This window comes from Aquarana catesbeiana, linkage group LG11 (genome assembly GCF_042186555.1).
Source record: "Aquarana catesbeiana isolate 2022-GZ linkage group LG11, ASM4218655v1, whole genome shotgun sequence".
NCBI lineage: Eukaryota > Metazoa > Chordata > Amphibia > Anura > Ranidae > Aquarana > Aquarana catesbeiana.
The window spans coordinates 177208593-177231198 of NC_133334.1; the positions used below are offsets into that span (position 1 = coordinate 177208593).

General features: G+C 42.9%; 1 protein-coding gene across 6 annotated transcripts in view; it reads left to right on the forward strand.

The window, feature by feature from the left end:
• RASGRP2 (RAS guanyl releasing protein 2) overlaps positions 1 to 22606 on the forward strand; it is a 1629940-nt gene that overhangs the window by 50270 nt on the left and 1557064 nt on the right. The gene's annotated exons all lie outside the window — the stretch shown is intronic.

The following is a 22606-nucleotide window of genomic DNA, read 5'->3' on the forward strand; positions in this document are numbered from 1 at the left end:
CAAAGAATGTAATAGAGCCCCCTAAGAGCCGTAAAAAAACTTTTTTGGATACTATTGGTTTCTATAGATGTGGACAATACAAATCCTGTAGGGTAACTGCAGATAAAAGAAGAAAAACTGACATGTTCATGAGCAGCAATGGTAAAGAATATAAAATTGACAAATTCATATCTTGCAACACCAGATATGTTGTGTATCTTCTTACGTGCCCGTGTGGGTTATTATACATGGGTAGAACCACAAGGTGTCTGTATAAGAGGATAAATGAACATGTAACCAACATAAATAATGGTTACAAAAAACAGTGTCTCCAACCATTTTAGAACTCATCACCGTCAAAATCCAGCTTTTTAAAAATTTTATGGCATAGACAAGGTTGTACCACATTGGAGAGGGATCAACATGGTTTCACAGGCTGAAACCCGGTGGATCTTCAAATTGGGATGTCTCATGCCTGCTGGCATGAATATCGATATAGACCTAAATTGTTTTGTGACCGACTATTAAATACGATGTGTTTTTTTAGTTTTTTTGTTCATATTTTTGGATTTGTTTTATTAGTTTGAAATTGCCCCTTTTGAGGAGCTTTTTTTGAGTTGTAACTCACTTTTTGGATGTGATGGTCTGTCCCATAATTGGGGGAGATAGTCACATCTAGAAAGATAATCATAAAGTTTTTTCCTTTTTAAATATGTAAACATTGGAAATAGGTCATCCATGTACATATGTTCAGATACACTAGGTACATGGTCCTCCAGTCTAGTGAATATCCCCTTTTTTTGGTACAGTGGGGAGGTATTATTAACATCTCACTATAAGGGGTGCAATTTTTGTGTTTTTCTATTCATTATTATATCTTTTTTTATATTAATTTATATTATTTTTATAAATTAATCTCTTATTATTATTATTATTATTTTTGTTTTTTTGGTGGTTTTTTAAATATTAAAAAAAAAATGGGGGGGGGATTAATAAACAATATATTTTATGATATTTATTATGATTTTTATTTATTCATTTTTTACATTATATTTAATATCCCATGTGTGTGCAATGTACTGTGATATACTTAGTATCATGGTAACTGATGTTGGTTTTTTCATAGTGCATGAAATACATATGGATATTGGTTTTTATGCTATGTGATTTAGCAGGTAAATAACAGGGGCGTTACATAGTTAATTATTTACAGGTATTGAATATTAGCCATATGAAATGCTTGTATATATATGTTTTTATTAGTCCATTATTTAATAATATCCTTCTTCATGAATTCTAGATTGTAAGCTCTAACGAGCAGGGCCCTCTGATCCCTCCTGTATTGATTTGTATTGTAAGTGTACTGTCTGCCCTCATGTTGTAAAGCGCTGCGCAAACTGTTGGTGCTATATAAATCCTGTATAATAATAATAATAATAATGAATTAATTTGGTTCATTGTAAGGTTGCAGCTAAAGAGGTAAACGGAGGTCTTCCCTTATTAAGTATGGACATCTTCCCACAGGAATGGTTTCCCTTTAGGCTGTTTTTGTTTTTGACCAATCAAAATAAAGGCAGTATTATTTAGGCTCCAGTAATATGGCACTGAGCCCTTTTCCTGAAGACGCGCGCACAGCGTGAAATAGGCTCTTCGATAAATCTGGATACAAAGCTATATTTGAGCCTTCAAATGTAATCCTAGGGTTATCACGTGCCATTTCATTATACTCTCCTTGACTGCATATTTGTGAACCTTGCATATCACATCTCTGGGGACATCAGTTTTTATACTCTTGGGGTGGGCCCGGTGTACCCAATCTAATTCTATAACATTAGGGGCTTGATCCCCTAAAATCTCTCCAAACATTTTTTGTACCACTGGGGCTAGTTCTATAGCTGTGATTGACTCTTTCAGTCCCTTTATGCGTATATTTTGACGTTTATCCCTATTCTCATATTCATCCAGCTGGTCCCTGTATGCATTTAATGTTTCTTCATATTTTTTCATGGCCTCTTGAGCCTCCGCCACCGCCTGTATAGTAACTTCTTGTTCTTTTTCCATCCCCTCTACTCTGTATCCCAAGTCCCTGACGTCCTCTTTTAAGCTTGCTATTGCTTGCATGCAAGATTGTTTTTTTTTTTGTTTAATACATTTTTATTGAAGAAAAATATAACAAGGATATACATATATCTCAAAATAGAAAATATTTTCAGTATCATAGTAACATAGGTTCCAGTACTTACAGGTTACACCAATTAGAAGTAAGCTAATAATAAAGTAATATCTCTGGAGTAATACAAAGAGTTTTTATGTTATCTAATTAGGAAAAGGATTCTTACTGTGTGAGCACTTTAATCCAAACATAATTTGAGAAAAAATATTGCTTTGGTTTAAGAGGAATAAAGAATAAGAGAGAGCTACATAGAATGAGTAGGAAAAAAGAGATAATAGAAAAAATAATAGATGAGATAGAAGGAAAAAGAAAGGGTAAAAGAAAAGGCGGTAAAAGGAGGGGAGGGGAAGGAGGGGGGGTTGCTGGCATGCATGTCAATACACCGAAAAGAGAGGTGAGTTATCAGAAATCATATATAAAATGTCCACGTTTAATTGACAGATTTAAGGGGTTTGTGTTATAAGGTCCTTATAGGAGGAGGTGGATTGGAATTTTATCCAAGAATCCCAGATTAGAGAATGTTTCTTGGAGGTACCTCTAATATTGTGGGTAATACTCTCCATAAGGTGTACGTTGTCCACCCTTTGTAGCCAAACTTTTATAGAGGGGGTTGTTGGTTGGCCCCATACAGTGGGAATTAATGCTTTGCCAGTGTTCAGAAGATGAGGAATGATTGAACGTTTATACGAACCTATGGGGGTTTTTGTAGCATGGAAAAGGATAGTCCATGGGTCGTTGGGTATATTGACATCAGAGATCTGGACAATCAGATTGCGAATGACATCCCAGTATGATCGAATAAGTGGGCAAAACCACCATATGTGCGCATGAGTAGCTTTGTTCCCACAGTTCCTCCAGCACAATGGGGAACTGGCGGGGAACATTTGGTGTAATTTAGCTGGGGTGTAATGCCACCTAGTGAGCAATTTATAGTTGACCTCTGACATTTTTGAGGCTAGGGATGAAGTATGAGCTAATTGCAAGATCTTATCCTTTTGGTTGTCAGTAAGGAAGGACTCCAGATCAGTTTTCCATTTAGCTAGGAAAGGTGGAAAGTCGGGATTTTGGTTGAGGAGAGGTAGTAGGGGGGAATCGTAATTCCATGAAAATTTTTTGTGTATGGCGTCCCATATATCTAAAGAGGATATGGTAAGAACCGAGGTAGTTTGAGCAAGGTTCCTGTAAGAGCGGGGTATCCATGGAGCTATTGAGAGATCTATGCCACAAATATTCAATTTGTACCCATAATTTCGAATTACGAGCATATTTCCAATCAGCCAGTCTGGCCAGAACAACCGCTTGATAATATGCTTTAAAATTAGGAAGTGCCAGGCCTCCTGAGCATTTGGAATGAAATAATAGCCCTCTGGATATTCTGGAGTGGCTGTTCTTCCAAATAAATCAGGAAATCAGGGTTTGTAAAATAGTAAAAAACCCCACTGGTACACCCAACGGGAGCATTTGAAAGATAAAGAGAATGCGAGGTAATATATTCATTTTAATGATATTAACTTTCCCCAACCATGTGTGTGATAGGCTAGACCATTTTCGTAGGTCATCTCTAATCTTATTTAGCAAAGGGATATAATTGTATCGGAAAAGGGATTGGAGACTAGAAGTAAGATAAATACCTAGGTATTTCATGCATTTTGGTTCCCATTTGAAGGGAAAAAGGGGTTTGAGAGAAAGAGCCTTGGACTTGGGGATATTAATGTTTAAAATTTCAGATTTGGATAAGTTTATTTTGAAGTTAGAAATTGAGTGAAATGTGGAAAATGCAGACATCAAGTTGGGAATCGAAATACGTGGCTGTTGAATGAAAAATAGTACATCATCTGCATAGGCTGCGTATTTATGGGATCTGTTACCTATTTGTATGCCTTTGATATTAACATTATTCCTAATTGTAGCTAAGAAGGGTTCTAAAGTAATAGCAAAAAGAAGAGGGGAGAGAGGGCAGCCCTGCCTAGTACCATTATGTAAAACAAAGGGGTCACTTAACGTTCCATTAATTCTAATTTGTGCTGAGGGATTAGAGTAGAGGGATGAAATACGAAAAAACATTTTAGGGCCCAGACCAAAGTGTCGTAAGGTCATTTTAAGATATTCCCAGTCCACCCTATCAAAAGCCTTTTCTGCATCTGTGGAAAGGAGTAGGGTGGGCTGGGCACATCTCTGAACATATTGGATTAGTGAAATTGCACGAAGGGAATTGTCTTTTGCTTCTCTATTGGGTATGAAACCTGATTGGTCTGCCAAGATCCATCTGGGTAATAGGGGGAGTAGGCGATTAGCCATTACTTTGGCAAATAATTTAATGTCAACGTTTATTAATGATATTGGCCTGAAACTGTTACCTAGGGTGGGGTCCTTATCAGGTTTGGGAATGACAGTGATATGAGTTGAAAGTGATTCTGGGCGTAGTCCTGAAGATTGAGAAATAGAATTTGCATACGCAGAGAGGCGAGGAAGCAAAATGTCACTGAATGTTTTGTAATATAAAATAGTGAACCCGTCAGGCCCAGGAGCTTAACCGGATGGGGAGGACTTCAATGCTGCCTGAAATTCCTCAACCGAAAAGTCCTCCTCCATTTCTTTAAGGACAGAAATGGGCAATTTAGGAAGATTAGCTTCTTTCAAATAGGAAAGCATGCGGTTTCTCCTCTCTTTTTGAGGTAAAGATGATAAGTCATTTTTAACGTTATAAAGGTCCGCGTAGTACTCTCTAAAGGCTTTAGCAATGTCCGGAGTTGCGTGGGCCAGCTCGCCTGTTGAAAGTTTGATTTTGGGAATAAATGATTGCAATTGTTTAGTCTTTAGTGATCTAGCTAATACTTTACTTGGCTTGTTCCCCCATTCATAAAATTTCTGTGACAGACGTTGGCATTTTCTCTTGGTGTCTAAGTTAAGGAGGGATTTTAATTCTTCACGTTTAAGTGTAAGGGATTGAAGGTGCTCAATATGCAAAGAGAGTTTGTGCTGTTTATCAAGAACCGCTATCTGTTGTAAAACCTGGTCAACTTGTTGACCATGCTCCTTTTTTTTCCTTGCACCAAGCTCAATGAGTCGGCCTCTAATTGTAGCCTTATGAGCTTCCCAAACGATGGAGGGAGAGGTGTCAGAGGGCTTATTTTCCTTAAAGTATTGCGATAAATGAGAGGCTAACATGGAAACCTCAGCTTCATTAGAGAGAAGGGAGTCATTAAGTTTCCAGTTAGTAGTATGTCCTGGTAAGGAAGGCATGGTCAACGTCATTGACCCAGGTGCATGGTCTGAAACAGATGCAGTCCCTTTATGAGAAGATTGTAAAAGGAGGAGGTGGAAATGATCTAAGAATATATTGTCTATTCTGGAGTAGGATTGGTGTGTTATGGAAAAATGCGAAAAATCCTTCTCCTTGGGATGGAGGAGGCGCCATACATCCATTAATTGAAGGTCCAGAAGCCTTTTTTTGACAAATTTCAGGCGTTTGAAAGAGATATTAGAGTGGCCTCTGGACGTATCAATAACTGGGTCCAATGGTATGTTTATGTCCCCCGCTAGGATAATTATTCCCTTGGCGAAGTGTGACAGTTTAGTAAGGATTTGTGAGAGAAAAGCAGGTTGATTGTGGTTTGGACAATATATATTTGCAAGAGTACATTGATTGTTACCTATGAATCCCCTAAGGAAAAGAAAGCGACCATGATCATCCGCTAGCATATCAGATAGCCTAAAGGATACATTTCTGCAAAATCCAATGGCTACACCTTTAGCTTTATTGGTGTCCGATAGGCTATAGTACCACTGCGGAAAGTTGGGTGATGTTAATTTAACAGGTGTTGTGTGGGTTAGATGTGCTTCCTGAAGAAAGGCAATGGAACATGTGGCTTGTTTTACTTCCCAAAATATTTGGTGTCGCTTAGCAGCGACATTAAGACCCCTTACATTATAAGATATAATCTTTAACGTAGCCATTGTTAAAATAACCTGTGATCCTTCAGCCTATCTTGCCATGCATGCCAGCAGGGAGGGGGAGTGGGGGGGAAGGGAAAAGAGAAGTTATTTGGAGAGAGAGATGAAGAAAGAAGTAAGAAGATAAGCATATACAGAAAGTACATACATGAATTAAAGAACTTGTGGGAAACAGATGAATAACACGCAGAAATCTGCAGTGGTCCCATTGGGGTAGGAGAGAGCGAGAGGCCATCCTAATCCCTGAGCAGGGATAGAATAGGATACCCTTAAGGCCGTTCACGCTCGCCAACCCCAGAAGGAAATGGGGGCGGGGTTACGCTCTAGGGAAGGGGTAGTGAGGGAAGTGCGCCCCGACAGCACACGGCCTGTGCAAAACGAATAACTTATACCTATACGTAAATAACTAGTTCCAGTTAGAAATATGAGCGTTAGATATTCAAAACCAGACAAAAATTTAAAAAAAAACTGCGGCCAAAACCTGTCTCTGTAGAAAAAACCCTGTAGGAGAAAGATTGTTCACGTTAATGACAATAATATGGACGAGAGAGTATATATTTCAACCATGTTTTTGTGCAGAGCCTGGGAGAGAAGTACGGTTTTTCTTTGAGGGGGTTTTTCTCCAAAGAGGATCCATTGGGCATGAGAATTTGGGGATTGGATCCTGCCAGCCTGGGAGCTCCAAGGGCGAAAGATGAAGATCCTGCAAGAAAGTTGGGAGTTCCTCAGGAAATCTTAGTGTATGGCCATTTTTTGTGGCAATCAGGCAGGCAGGGAAGCCCCATCTGTATGTGATCCCGTCAGAGCGTAATTGATCGAGGAGCGGTTTTAGGGCTCTACGACGGTCCAAAGTATCTTTCGAGAGATCTGGGTATATGGTGATAACTGCCCCATCAAAGTCAATGTTAGGCATGCCCCGCATCTTTAACATGATAGCATTTTTATCCTCAAAGTAATGCAAGCGGCAGATAACATCCCTGGGCTGGTCTGAGTTAGCATTTCGGGGTCTTAAGGCACGGTGCACTCGGTCGAAGCGCAGCGGTTCAGTGACAGGGTTGCCCAGGATGGTATTAAAGATGCCTCTTATAGAAGGTTCAAGATCACTGTCTCCAGTTGCTTCTGGCAGACCTCTGACACGTATATTGTTTCTACGGTTGCAGTTCTCGAGGTCTTCGAGCTTATATAAGGAGGCCCAGTGGGCAAATGCCAGCTGGGTAACAGTGTCCTGTAATTCTTTAATGGCTAAGGCTTGTGTGTCTTGCCGTTGCTCCGTTTCTTCCACTCTGACCAGGATATGTGACATATCAGATCTAACAGCAGTTATTTCTTTTTTAATGGATTTCTCCAAACTGTGAAACATACCTGCAAGTTCTTTTTTGAGACCGCTCATGAGGGTAGTCATTTCAGAACCCGTGGGGGATCCAGGATCATCCATAAGGTCTGAGCAATAAGAGGAGGCCGGAGAGCTCTCCCTCACCGAGGCAGCGTGGGATGATGGAGAAGCGCTTGTTCTCGAGGTTCGGACTTGGTCGCCACGTGTGTTGGCTAAGTATTGCTGAATGGAACCTGTAGAAACTGGAATAGACAGTGATCTTTTGCCTGGACGTTTAACTGAGGCAGATCGAAGTTTAGGTGTTTTGGCGATCATAGCTGGAACTATATGGCCGATAGCTGTAGGGGGCTCCCCCCACTCACATCTAATCGATATCACGCATACATCAAAATATTGTTATCATGTATAGGGATATTCATGTAGATAGTATGTAGATAGCAATAAAGTCACTTCAGCAGCAGCAGGGTGGAACAAGGAGGGATTGTTTTGATTCAAATTTATAGGAACAGAAGCTGTGCAGGTAATGTGTCAGCAGCGAATGAGTTAAGGAGCACTGGGAGCACAAAAATGGCCGCCTGTTACCAGAAATGGGCCGAAATCGCAGACTTTCCTAGCGGTAGTGGCCGGCCTGGGGCTGCTATAATATGTAAAAAGGGCTCTGCAAGGACCCCAGTTCAAAGTCATAGCAAAGGGGTGTATGTCCCAGCACTATAGGGGGGATCCAGCTGGTGTATGAGTGCTTTAAGAGAGCTTGGCGAGGCAGACAATAGAACAGATTGGTACAGGGAGTATGTGGAGCACCAAGATGGCCGCCGACTACCTGGAGCAGGTCGAAGCCACGGACTTTCCTGACGGCCGTATCCGGATGGGTGAGCGGCGCTTCTTATAGGCCTAAAATGCCTCTGCAAGGCACAGGATTCGGGGCCCCGATGGGGTGATAGTCCATAGGCGCTATTAATGGAGCCGGCAGGGAAAGGGATATTCGGATGGCACTGTACTCACTGTGTCCCTGTGATGCCGAGGCCGGGCCAGCAGGCCGCAAGATGGCATCTGGTTGAGGGAGGCCGGCGGCAGAAGAAGGGGTCTCTAGGCAGTCTCCAGGCAGTATTGCGCCATCTCACGAGCCCTCTGTGTCATCCGATGGCAGCCTGACAAGGAGAAGAAGACCCTCTTGTCCTCCGGTCCACGGGAGAGGAAAGCGGCAGGCCTCGGTCATAAAGCAGGCCCCAAAATGGCGGCAAAAGCACAGGGTTCAGGTCTGACTGCAGGCCGAGAATCAAAAATAGTAGCAAGTGCGGCTAATATCTCACTGGGTCAGCAGCAGAAGGAAGCTGGTCTCTTTTGGTGTCGAGATGAAGCTTTAAAAGCTTGAGATGAGCGAGGATGGCTGTGGATTCCTATGCTCTAAACGGAGCTCAGCCTCCACACGTTCGCTCTGCTGCTCGTCCAGACACGCCCCCAGCATGCAAGATTGTTCAACAGCATTTATTAATTGCTGGATATCATTTTTAGTGGGGAGGGCCTTCAACAGACCCCAGATGTCCCTTTCTGGGTCTACACTCTGCCCAATCCATCCTTGTAGGTTCCCTTCACCGTCTTGGAGGCTCTCCTGGTCACAGTCCATGACATGTCTCTGTGGTGACCCACGTCTTCCCATACCCCCTCCTGTTGTACTTAAATGTTCCTGACTGTTACTTCGGTTCATAATGGGGGTTGGGTCCTCTCTTTCTCCTGCTTTCCTCCTCTCCATGTCTATGGTCTGAGACTCCTCTTGTGTCTGTCTATTATCCTCCCCCTGTGTCACTGTACCCCGGCTTCCTGTTGGTGTACTTTGTATAGCCGTTACTAAGTGTCCGTTGCCATGAGTCAGCTGGCCTATACTCCCTATTTCCTGGGGGCTCCCACCACCACTACCGGGAGGGCTTTGCTCCGGGGTACTCCTCCCTCTTCCCGCTGTAGGAGGTCTCTTACCGTTCCTGATGACACTGTCTCCTTTCGTCCGTGCATTCACCCGTTTTGTCCCAGACTCCCACTCTGTTTTTTCCACACCGTCAGTTGTGGTGGCTCCGCTCTGTTCTTTAATATCCAGCCTTCCTGTTGACTCAGGTGTGTGGGGGGACATGAAAGCCTTAATGCCATCCATTGATTTCCTTCCTCTCCCTGCTGTTGTCTGTGAAGCTGCTTATCTGCGGGTTGTCATCCTCATGCAATGATATAGTGGGAGCTGTAGTGTATTGAAGCGGTGAATCAGTCAGCAGTAACACAGCAGTGAAGTGGTATGGAGGGATAGAATCCCTCTCACTTCACTCTCCTTTCTCCTTTCACTTTCACTTTTGAGCACACAGCAGGTCCGAAGCCAGACAGGCAAACAGGCAAAACAGGCAAACAGGCAGATAGATAAGCCCTCTCTCTCCGTGTCACAGCTCTCTCAGCGTCTCTGCATCTCAGCTGACAGCCAGACGATTTCTCTGTGCTTAGCCCGAGAACATGAGGGGGGGGGGGAGCGCTCACTCACTCACACACACACGCCCATCCAGCTTCCTGCTCTGAGCACAAGGGAGGCTTGACACACAGTAACGAGTCCTCCGTTCCTGGATCAGCTGGAGTGCACACCGAGACACCATTGAGCACCTACCGAATCGTAAGATACCACTTGGTCTCTGCTTCTCCTCCTTAGCTGGAGCCCAGTCTGTTTTCTTGTCCTGTACCTTGCACACTGTTTGGCTGTACAGTTTTTATCTGGATTAAAGACGTTTTTACACTATTCAAGCTTTGTTGCTTTCATGGGGAGCCACTCTTTGCAGATTTGGTTGGTGATTTTATATACCATGGTCCAGGTATAAAAATGAATATACTCCTGTTGTCCGGAGATTGGAGTCCTTTTACCAGGAAACTTGGAAAGTGACTGTTGATGAATTGTATATCTGATCTTTTCCATGCCTGAGGTTCACTTTGTGGCCAATTCTGTCTGGAGAGTGCTTTGATATACCACTTCGGGTGAAGCACAAATAAGATAGCTTGTGCACTTTATAAATATGTGGTGATTGGATCTACTAAGAAGACTGTGTTTCTGATTAATATTAATTAGAGGACTTTAATTTTTGCACTTATTTACTTTATTTGCATTTTATGATTTAATTTATTGCACATGCACTGTTGCACTTTAATACTTGTCAGAGTCCATAAGATATATATATTAATTTTATATGCACTATTGATGCGCCCTATACTGTTTGTTGACAAATATATTTTATATATAAAATATTTTATATTTTAAAAAATATTTTATTCCCCTGCCAGTAGAGTCCATCTCTCTCCTGTAGGTCTGTATCTGGAGGTAAAGAAGTCCCCAAGAATGCCTGACGGATCTGTGACACAACATCAGATTGAGTTAACAGGAAATTTCCAGCCATTTTTATCAATGAACTTTTATGTGTATTGTCGGACCGGCAATTCATGAATAGCCGCGAGTAGTTTTAAATGATTTTTTTCCTTTGAAATGTCATTTTGCTGTCAGACTGTTCTAAACAGGGGAAACATGCGCCCCTTTACAGGCATACTATAGACACCCCCCAGGTATGAAATTTAAAGGGATATTACACTTTTATTGTTTCACTTTAAGCATTATTAAAATCACTGCTCCCGAAGAAACGGACGTTTTTGAAACTTTTTTTTGCATTGATCCATGTCCCCTGGGGCAGGACCCAGGTCCCCAAACACTTTTTATGACAATAACTTGCATATAAGCCTTTAAAATTAGCACTTTTGATCATTCATGTTCGTGTCCCATAGACTTTAACGGTGTTCGCGTGTTCGAACAAATTTTTTGCCTGTTCGCATGTTCTGGTGCGAACCGAACAGGGGGGTGTCCGGCTCATCCCTAACAGTAACAAGCTGAAGATGATCCAGCACTGATACTGGGCAGATTCTCTGTTTATATAGGGTGCCGTGTGCCAGGATTCGCGGAAGTGTGCGCATGCGCACTAGCGCGCACGTTTTTTGCATGGATGCTCCATTGTGCATGCCCATTCTCAACCCCGTTCGTCTCACTCTAAGATTCCGTGCATGCGCATTGGCATTAGCGGAACGGAGATTAGCAGCTGCTGCATGAGGATGGGCACTTGCTGTGTCATTGATGTTAGCGGAACGGAGGTTAGCAGCTGCGTGAGGATGAGCACTCGCTGTGTGAGTTCTGACAGTTCCCCTTAAAATCCATACCAGACTTCAGGTCTGGTATGGATTTTGGGGGGGAACCCTACGCCATTTTTTAAAAAATTTTTGGTTAGTCTTTTTTCAATGAGTTTTATCTATTGCCGAGACCCGACAATTATTACAGCCGCGATCAGTTTTAGAAATGTAATTTTGTTGTGGTATTGTTCTAAACACAAGAAAACTGCACCACTTTATAGGCATACTAAGGACACCTCCCAGACATGATATTTCAAGGAATATTTAATTTTTGTTGTTTCACTTTAAGCATTATTAAAATCCCTGCTCCCGAAAAAACGGCCATTTTTCAAACTTTTTTTGCATTGATACATGTCCCCTGGGGCAGGATCCGGGTCCCCAAACACTTTTTATGACAATAACTTGCATATAAGCCTTTAAAATGAGCACTTTTGATTTTTCATGTTTGTGTCCCATAGACTTTAACAGTGTTTGTTTGTTTGAATTTTTTGTCTGTTCAGATGTTCTGGTGCAAACCGAATCCAGGGGGTGTTCGGCTCATCCTTATTACCTATATCATTAATAAAATTGTTAACATCACTTCAGAAATAAATACTAAAGTGATAATCTCAATATCACACACTAATTCTAGTTACACACATATATATATATATATATATATATATATATATATATATATATATATATATATATATATATATATATATATATCTCCCTTAACCATCTCATTACAGGGCACTTACATCCCCTTCCTGCCCAGGCCATTTTTCAGCTTGCAGCGCTATCACACTTTGAATGACAATTGCGTGGTCATGCTACACTGTAACCATGTGAAATTTTTATAATTTTCTTCACACAAATAGAGCTTACTTTTGGTGGTATTTAATTACTCCTGGGTTTTTTATTTTTTCCTTTAAAAAAAAAAAAAAAGACCAAAAATGTTGAAAAAAGGTTTTCTTTGATTCTGTCAGTAAATTTTGTAAATAAGTAATTTTTCTCCGTCATTGATGGGGGCTGATGAGGCTGCACTGATGGGCACGGATAGGCTGCACTGATGGGCACTGATGAGGTGGCACTTGTAAGCACTGATGAGGTGGCACTTATGGGCACTGATTAGGTAGCACTGATGAGGAGGCACGAATATGCCGCACTTATGGGCACTGATAGGTGGCACTGATATGTGGCACTGATGACCACTGATAGGCGGCACTGATAGGTGGAACTGGTGGGAACTGGGCACAGATAGGTGGCACTGCTGGGCACAGATGGGCAGCACTGGTGGGCACTGATGGGCAGCACTAATGGGCAGCACTGATGGGCAGCACTGGTTGGCACCACTAATGGCCACTGATTGCTGGCACTTGTGGGCACAAATTGGTGACAATTGTGGGCACTGCTTGGCACTGATTGCTGGCAGTGGTGGGCAATAATTGCTGGCATTGGTGGGCACTAACTTGTAATCAGGGCACTGATACCACAGTTATCACATACCTAGCTGTCCCCTGTGAGGAGATGTTGCTGATTGGCTCTCCACTCCTCACACTGTCAGTGTGAGGCGAGGAGCATGGATTACCGGCATCTCTGTGTTTACATGTGACCGGCTGTGATTTTACACAGCCGATCACATGGTTAAAGAGCTGCGGCTCTTTACACAGATCGGGGTCATTCCATGTCCTAGCAATACGGTGTGGCCACGATCGCCGCGCTGTGTGCCCCTGGGGGCACACAAGAGTGGTCGTTCTGGGAGGCCATCATATGATGTCCACCCAGAACGAGAGCCGCACCGCCCAGCCGTCATTTGACAGTGGGCGGGTGGCAAGTGGTTAAAGGAGGACGTTTTACCTAATTTCCCTTTTTTAAATGCACATAGTTTCCACTGTCAAATGATATTTAATTTGTGGTATTCTATACTTTGTGCACTTTAAATGTAACCTTATTTTTACCATGTTTGGAAAACAGATTCAAATAATTGTGATCACATTGTTTATCAGATTAATTAAACCCGCATATAATGTTATTAATGTTTTGTCTAAAAAACAGAAATTAGCATGGGTGTGCTTCCAGCTTGTCACTGATGCCTCATTCCTTTCATGAGAAAGATAAAAGGGAGGGGGTCATCTCTGCGCAGAAACTAACAGGACACACAGAAGATGTGGGACTAAAAGTTCTAGCAGTCACACATATACATTTATGGACAAAGGAACACTTGGGAAAAGAAGATTGCTGCACACCCCCCGAGTATATCGGAAAAAAGGGAATTGTCCCCCAAAAAAAGGGGTTTTCTAGGCAGCAGGCAATATGGAAAAGGTAACACTAGATTAAAAAGAATAATCTTTATTAAGACATGATTTAAAAAATGACAATAAAGTTAAAACATGAGCTGTGGTACAGGAGATATTAAAAGCGCATTGGCGCATGAAAAAACTACACACAAAAGGTACAAATAATCAAGCGCTTGGATGACACTGACGCGTTTTGACCCCATCGGGTCTTCTTCAGAGGATATGTATTCGCTGTAGGAAAGATTGCATGCATGAAAAATATATCAATGCAACTACACATGATTATATATGATAAATATAAAGATAAAGAACACTTTGTGGCATAGTTACCAATCACGTGTGTATAGCCGTTTCTCCTGAACCTGAAGTTCTCAAAGACTCCCACCACCCGGCTCCGGCTAGGGTCCCCCCGACCCGCCAACACCCCAAGGGGGAAGGCCGAGCACAATTGCTTGACTTACGATGGATTACAATTGTGGAATTACCCTATAGTCGGCAAGGGGCGTGTGGGCAAGCAGCACCTGCAATCTAAATATCGAGCAACAGCACAATTAGTGCTTATAAGAAGATACAACTAAAATTATAATTATAAATATGTGTACATAGCTGGGTGAAAAGTAAGAGGATTAATGATTATAATCTTAATTTTAATTAGATTTCAGCTATTGTATCTGATTGTTACGACCAGAAACATAAAAATGAATTATGTACTTAGTGATCAAAGTGAATAGAAAAATAATAATGGAGATAATGGCTGAAAATAAACAGGTTGACATATGTCCAAAATATATATGACGTGTATCAAAGGTATAGTGGTAAGACTTGTTAGGTAAATAAAATGAATGAAGGAAACAAAAGATGGAATGGTAGAAAAGAGAAGAGAAAGGAAAGAAAGAAAGAAAGAAAGAAAGAAAGAAAGAAAGAAACAAGGAGGAAAAAGAAAAGGAAAAGGAAAATACCCCGACAAGTGAGGAAAAAATAGGAAAGGAAGGAGGGGGGAGGGAGAAAAAAAAAGGGAGGGGTGGAGAGGGGAAGGGAAGGGAGGTGAGGGGAAAACAAGATGGGGAAAAAGGGGGGGGGGGAATAGGAGAAACAAAGAAAGAAAAAAGAGAAAAGGAAAAGAAAAAAAAGGAAGGAGGGAAAAAAGAAAAAGCTGGACAGGAAGCAGAGAAAGAAAAGAAGATTGAAAGGATAATATGTGCAAAATTACACTGATAAGAATGAGAAGTGATGCTGAAGCGTGAAAGAAGATGCAAATGTGAAGAAAAAAACATATAGTGAAACAGCCAACACTAAAAAAGTTGTGGAGGAAAGATGTGAACATGAGTGAAATTAATGCGGGGGTGAAGGAACCAAGTGAATGGTGGAATTAGGACAAGGTGAAACTAATACATCATGAGCAATGAGTGATGAATAGAGTGCAAGGGGGATGTGAGCATGAAATGAGGAAAAAGGGTGAGTAAACATTGTGAGTTATTACCTTGAGAATGCAGGGGGTGTAGGCGGTATACCAGCAAGGAGAGAACAATGTTTGAGGTTACATAAAGGTGAATATTGAGAGCAGGAAACTGCCAGATCTGGAATGGAATTATTAAAAAGTATTTTTATTGCTTATCAAACATTAAAGGGGATAGGGACCGTCGGTGCATAAATATGCAGCGTCGGGTCCGGACCTTAAGAGTGTAAAAGTGTAGCATAAGTTACCTGTTGCAGAGCTGCTCGTAAGTCAGTGAACCTCTTGCTGGAGCAATGGGGATCAAATGAAAGATCCCCCAGATTGCTACCAGCATTAAGTATCAAAGACTGGGCACTGATTGGTTACTGAAATAAGTTGCAGGTGCACGCCAGCCACCCCCACCTTACTCACCTAAACAGGGACAGTGCCAACATTGTTGGCACTCCACATGTAACTCACCCGGTGTTCGGGAAGACAAGCCGTCCCGGCATCGCCGTCATTTCCGCCGCAAATGCGTTGCGTCGTGACATCACGTGGGCATGGTCACGGCGCCCGGAAAGATCCGCAGGGGAAGCCACGTCCAAGAAGGTCCAGCCATCTAGTGGACGTGTAGGGGAAGCGCAGGGCCCTGCGCCTGCCTCCCCTCGCCAGGAAGAAACACAGTGGCAGGGCCAATTGGCCCAAAGAGGTGGCGAAACCGGGGATCCAGACCGGGATCTAGGCGGGGAGGAAGGAGACCACAGAACAAAATAACATATGTGGAAAAGATGTCTGGGGTGCAATGCAAGGAACCACAGCATGAATTGCTATTCTTATCCAGGGGCAAACAGTGTTGGCACCTGCAGCAACCCACACAGTGTGTTTAAATATAAAGAAGGTTTCTTGGAGCTGAGAGCCAATTGGAATGTGTCCAAAGAGTCCATAGATTGTCTTCACCAAAATCTATTTGTTATACAAAATGAAAATATTAACACTACACATCGTCTTAAATATGTACGTTAGAATGGAATGAGAATTTAACCCAATTGGAGACACGGTATATTCAACTACATAAAAGAGAAAAGGCATAATATAAAATACAAACAAACAAATAAACTATAACAGGACAATAGGCACATGTATAATCAATGTAGTGCCATAATGATGACATATTCAATGTGTTTTGCCTGAGGAGAAGCCTCACAAGAAGGGGACAAAATAAATTGATTCATTGAGTCCAGGGGGTGACATGGCCTGCAACTGGAAGATCCATTTTTGCTCCTTCTGGAGCAGGACCTTGTTCCAGTCTCTTCCTCTGTCTGGTATCTGTGCTTTATGAAGTACTGTAAAGGTGACATTTGGCACCTTATAGTTATGTTCAAAAACGACATGTCTTCCGATTGGGAGATATCGATTCCCAATTTCCATACTGTACATGTGTTCAGATATTCGTCGCCAAAACTCTTGCTTGGTTTTGCCGATGTAATAGGCATCACATTCGCACTCCATGAAATATAGCACCCCGCGGGTCTGGAAATTCACGAAGTGCGAAGGCTTGAAAATGTCTCCATTGGGAAGACAGAATGTTTTGGCTTACCTTATAAGTGGGCAAAATGTACAATGACCACAAGGGAATGAACCAGGAGTGTGACAGTGTTTAGATCTTTTTTGTTGAATTCGCTTTGGACAAACATATCTTTAAGGGAGGTGGCCCTCCTAAAAGTTATCAATGGCTGTTTTGGAAGAAGAGATTTTAATTTGGGGTCATCGGTTAGGATGCACCAATGCTTCTGCAGAATGTTTTTAATAGCTACATGTTGACGTGAAAAACGCATAATGATGCGAGTAAGATTAGAGTCAGTGGAGTCACGAGATTGGGGTTTGTGAAACAAAATGGACCAAGATTGTGTCACTGTTGTATGCCTTCTTTAAACACGACCTACTGTAACCACGTGACAAGAGGCGACTCTGACGGAGCCCGGCCTCTTTAAAGAGCGCATCAGTGGAGCAATTGCGATGACGTCGCAAGTATTGCCCATAGAGAATAGAGTTTGAGTGGTAACGGATGAAAGCTCGCAGCGTCAAGCACCATGTTACCAGCGGTGCTTTTACGGAACAAGGTGATAGAGAGCTTATTTTCAGAAGTGGTTTTAACCAAGACGTCCAAGAAAAAAGAGAAAAGCTGCACTAAGGTGTATCAAATAATGTGCTGGAAGCACAATATATAAAAAAATTGTGGAAGTGAACAGTGTAAATGAAAAAAGCAGCAATTCTTCTGTGCAACAAAAACAGTGCCCCTGGATGACGTAACCTATTACGAAACGCATAGGACAGAGCAACATGCTTGCGTTACCTGGCATCATTGTGGTTGTCTCAGCAGGACGGGTTTGTCTGTGTGCTCACCGGCAGGAGTCCCGGACATTATAGGTACTTTTATCCACTGTTTACATGTGAATGCAATACATGTTTGTTTTAATCTTTGTTAAATCGAAGCGTTTTTACACTATTGGAGCTTTTTTATTTTTTATTTTTCATGCTATATCTATCATAAAGAGCTGGGGAGACATGGTGGGATCTGAGTTCCAATAACCCCTTTTGGTATTCCCGGATGTCCAATTACCACTTATGAACCTTGGATCCAAGTCCATTCGTTAAGCTTTGGAGGGCTTATTTATAAAGGCTTCCCCTGATCCTCTGTAGTGGGGGGTCATGGGGCTCTGTTAAGTGGCTATTTTTTTTACTGGTGGTGGATTGAACACAGCATTTCCTACGTTACAGAAGATTTCATATGTTTATCAGTTTATGGACTTTTTTTAATATTCATTCGCTCACGGGTGTTGGACTTCATTTATGGTTGAATATGATATCATATGTCATAACATTCTACATATATTAGTTTATTTTTGTTTTTATTATTGGCACTACATAATTTTGTGGAGTTTGATTATGCCACTTGTATTTATGTTTCACGGGTATCAATATTGTTATTTCACACACTATTTCAGCTAATGTGGTAGCGTGACTCTTATATTTTTCTTTTGTCCAAGAAGGTAACACTTACATGATTGTGGGTCATAGTGAATTTTAGGCCATATTCATTTACATTCATTAGATTGAAAAATTCAATAAATTTTGCCTCCGGTCCCTCCCAGACAACGAAGATGTCGTCGATATACCGTAGCCCCCCGTCACCTAGGAGTAGGGGTGAGCTGAACACCCCCCTGTTCGGTTCGCACCAGAACTTGCGAACAGGCAAAAAATTTGTTCGAACACGCGAACATCGTTAAAGTCTATGGGACACAAAAAAAAAAAAAAAAAAAAGTCTATGGGACACGAACATGAATAATCAAAAGTGCTAATTTTAAAGGCTTATATGCAAGTTATTGTGTTTGGGGACCTGGGTCCTGCCCCAGGGGACATGGATCAATGCAAAAAAAGTTTTAAAAACGGCCGTTTTTTCAGGAGCAGTGATTGTAATAATGCTTAAAGTGAAACAATAAAAGTGTAATATCCCTTTAAATTTCATACCTGGGGGGTGTCTATAGTATGCCTGTAAAGGGGAGCATGTTTCCCGTGTTTAGAACAGTCTGACAGCAAAATGACATTTCAAAGGAAAAGAAGTCATTTAAAACTACTCGCGGCAATTAATGAATTGCAGGTCTGACAATACACATAAAAGTTCATTGATAAAAACGGCATGGGAATTCCCCACAGGGGAACCCCCAACCAAAATTAAAAAAAAAAGACGTGGGGGGTCCCCCTAAATTCCATACCAGGCCCTTCAGGTCTGGCATGGATATTAAGGGGAACCCCAGCCAAAATTAAAAAAAAAAAAATGGCGTAGGGTCCCCCTCAAAATCTACACCCGTTCCCCTTCTGACGTCACGGGGAATGCCACAGGGAAGTCCCGTCAAGTCCCCGTGCGTCAGAGGGGGTGGGGTCACCGGGTGGCCCTGCCCCCATTATTTAAGAACCGTCAGAAGAAGAGAAGCGTCACACAGCGGGAGCCTCCCTCCATGCCATCATGGATGCGGAACGGCCCGAGGAGAAGGGAAGAAGATGCCAGAGGGGGGGCGTGGCTTGGTGCCGGACTCTGATGGACGCCTGATCCCTGCGCTCCGGTCCTCAGGGGTATTTTTATCAGCCTAGCAGAGCCATCCACAGCGCAGACATGGGGAAATCTAAGGGGAACACATCCCCATCCCGTTCCCAATCCCCGCGGAGACCCAATTCCCAAGCGAGCCGCAGTATTCCGGACATATTCTGGACGCAATCACGCGAGGCCCCGGCTTCATCTCAGGCCTACTCCTCCACAGAGCGCTCCTCCAGCCTCAGCCCCTCTGGCAGACACCAGACGAGCTCGCCCACGCCTCACATGGCGACAGAGCAGCCCTTAAACATAGGAGACCTGAGATCAGTGGCAGAGGACATTAAAGCCACCTTTGCATCAGTAATCTCAGACCTAAGGAGGGACATCCAGTCCATGACGGTCCGTATGGACAACATAGAGGAAGCAACAGCACACAGTGAGAATGCCATCCATAGGCTCCAGACTTCATCCCAAGCGCACTCTGTCCAGCTCAGAGATCTATACAGATACATGGAAGACCTGGACAATCGTGGCAGACGGCACAGCATTCGGGTAAGAGGCATGCCAGAGTCAATTGACCATACCCAACTTACCCAGGCAACCATAGCTGTATTTAATGACCTATTAGGCAGACCCCCTGATACCCCCATTAAATGTGAACGCCTACACAGGGCCCTCAGACCCAGGGGCAGAGACACAGATCCCCCCAGAGATGTAGTATGCTGCCTAGTTAATTTCAAACTGAAAGAAGAAATCCTTCACAGAGCCAGAGATCGTCGCAACCTATCATGCCAAGGCTCAGAAATAAAAATCTTTCAAGATCTATCGCCCATCACTCTACAAAATAGAAGAGATTTGCGCCCTCTCCTTGATCTATTACGCACAAATGGAATTCAGTACCGCTGGAAGTTCCCCTTTTGCCTCTCGGCATCAACACAAGGGCGTACAGCTAACCTGAGGGTGCCTGAAGATCTCGCCACATTCTGCGAAACTCTGAATATACCATGCATTGAACTACCTGACTGGTACCGCTCTCTTAGACCTCCTCAACCCAGAAGGTCCAACTCCATGGATGCCATCCCAGTCCGCGATGAATTCCATATAAGAAGGCGCAGATCCAACTCACCCAGGACCAACACGTCCACAGGACCCAGGAATCCTGCAGACAACAGCCCCACGGCTTCTCCTGCCCACAGACGACCCCGCCATGGAGGTCCCGAATAATGGGGCAGCTCCCCATCTCTTATCGATCACCTGAAGCCCTTTAACCCGCTACCTTATAAATGACTCTGTAAGACAGACTTCAATCAAAACTGCGATTACTCAATTACCTACATACAAAAACCAGACGTATTAGAAGCAAGATATTTTGTCTCAAAGGACTAGCCCAATCCCCTCACCTAACCTAGTTCCTGACGGATGCTCACCACTTGGATCCAGAGACTGGCCTACTTTAAGAAAACATCCCCCACCTTTCTTTTTTGTTCTTTTTCTCACACCACAAACTCAACGCAAGATCTACGAACCCATCACTACACCCGATCTCCCCCATCTGAGTCATCTAACAGTGACTCATACAATGTGAATAGACTTCAATCAACAAGATCATGGTCACGCAAGTATAACCCGCGCATGCATGAAGACGAATAAAATGAGACTACTATACAACCCTCCAAATAGTATCCCCCCTCTCTATTCCCTCTCTATTTCCCCATCCTGCCACCCCCTCACTTAACTCCCAAACAAGCTTGTTTGAACCTTCCTGAGCAAGTTTCACCCCTTGCATTGAAATGTATAAGACATACTTTCAAGACAGAATCTTCTTATACTAACTTGTAATCCTTAGAAAAAGGACTGGTTTACACATTTGTTTGTTACTAGTGTAAATCCCTCTCTGGAGGGGCGACTCCACACAGTACCTTAGCTGCACCCTTATCTCCACCCAATCTCTCTGTACCCAACCTCAATTGATGTCTGCCTAACATACAGAGCTCATCTCTGTATACTCAGATTCTCCCTCACCCTCTCCTGCAACCAACCAACAGGGAAAAACGGGTCTCTAAGCCTTGACATCCACTAGGCTGTCAACCAAGGTTTACCCTGTATATCCTAACGACCCCTGTAGGAGCATTTATCTGTGTGGATTCGCCCACCCTGCATTCTTATTGATGTAGAAAGTTAACCTGTTATCCCCAGTTGACTTAAAACCCAAAGAAGGCTAATAATCCTGCAAGAGGGTAATGTTACTGATATTGTTACTGTTATTATATGAATACTCATTGTATAGGGTTAAGGATATATGTTGAAGAATGCTAGATCCCCCACCAACTAAATGGCTGGCCTCATTTAAAGGCTTGCCTTGTGCCTGGTATTATTTAGTGCTGTGTTATTTTACTTCCTTTTATTAGTGTTTCAGCACAACAAACACTGTTTACCTTTAGCGACTAAGCAGAAGAACCCGGGTGGACCTCCGGCGTGTGTGTGCGACCCCTACACCCCACCTATGTAGTGGTTTCTATATCATGATCGTTTAGACGAGCATACACTCGGATGGGTCAAGTTGGTCTACCTTTATGGTGGACTCTCGGGTTACCTGTACTCATACCGAATGGGATTCAGTCGCACACGCTGGAGGCCTACTCCGAGGGGTAGATAAACGTGATAAAAGCGACAATCACAGCAAGGGATACGTGCTAATTATATAAGGCCTGGTTAATGTTACAAGGTAAATCGTTTAGCTGACTCCTTTCTTGTCTCGATGAATGTTTGAATGACTCAAAGGTAGACATTCACTTCTTGTTCCCACAATGCCTATGGTGGCTCTCCCCCATTTAAGCGGATTTAATCTCCTGCCCCCAAGGACCTCATTTGGTATTTTGTCTTATGAAGTGACATCATTTTAAAATCAAGATCTCCCCCGAATGAACCATAATCCCCAAGCTTAATACTATAACTTATTGGCTCGTTCTCCTATCTCGAACATCCACACACCTCTGAGAACCAGAGGATTACACTTTCCATCCAACACCGTTACTACCGGCACCTTTCACCTCTCCACACAACGGGAACCCATCTTTCCCGTTGGCCTATACCGGACAACGTACTACCCCATAAGGGGGGTCCCTGAACCTTTCCTTACCTCCGGAACACCTTTCTCCCTCATAACTATTTT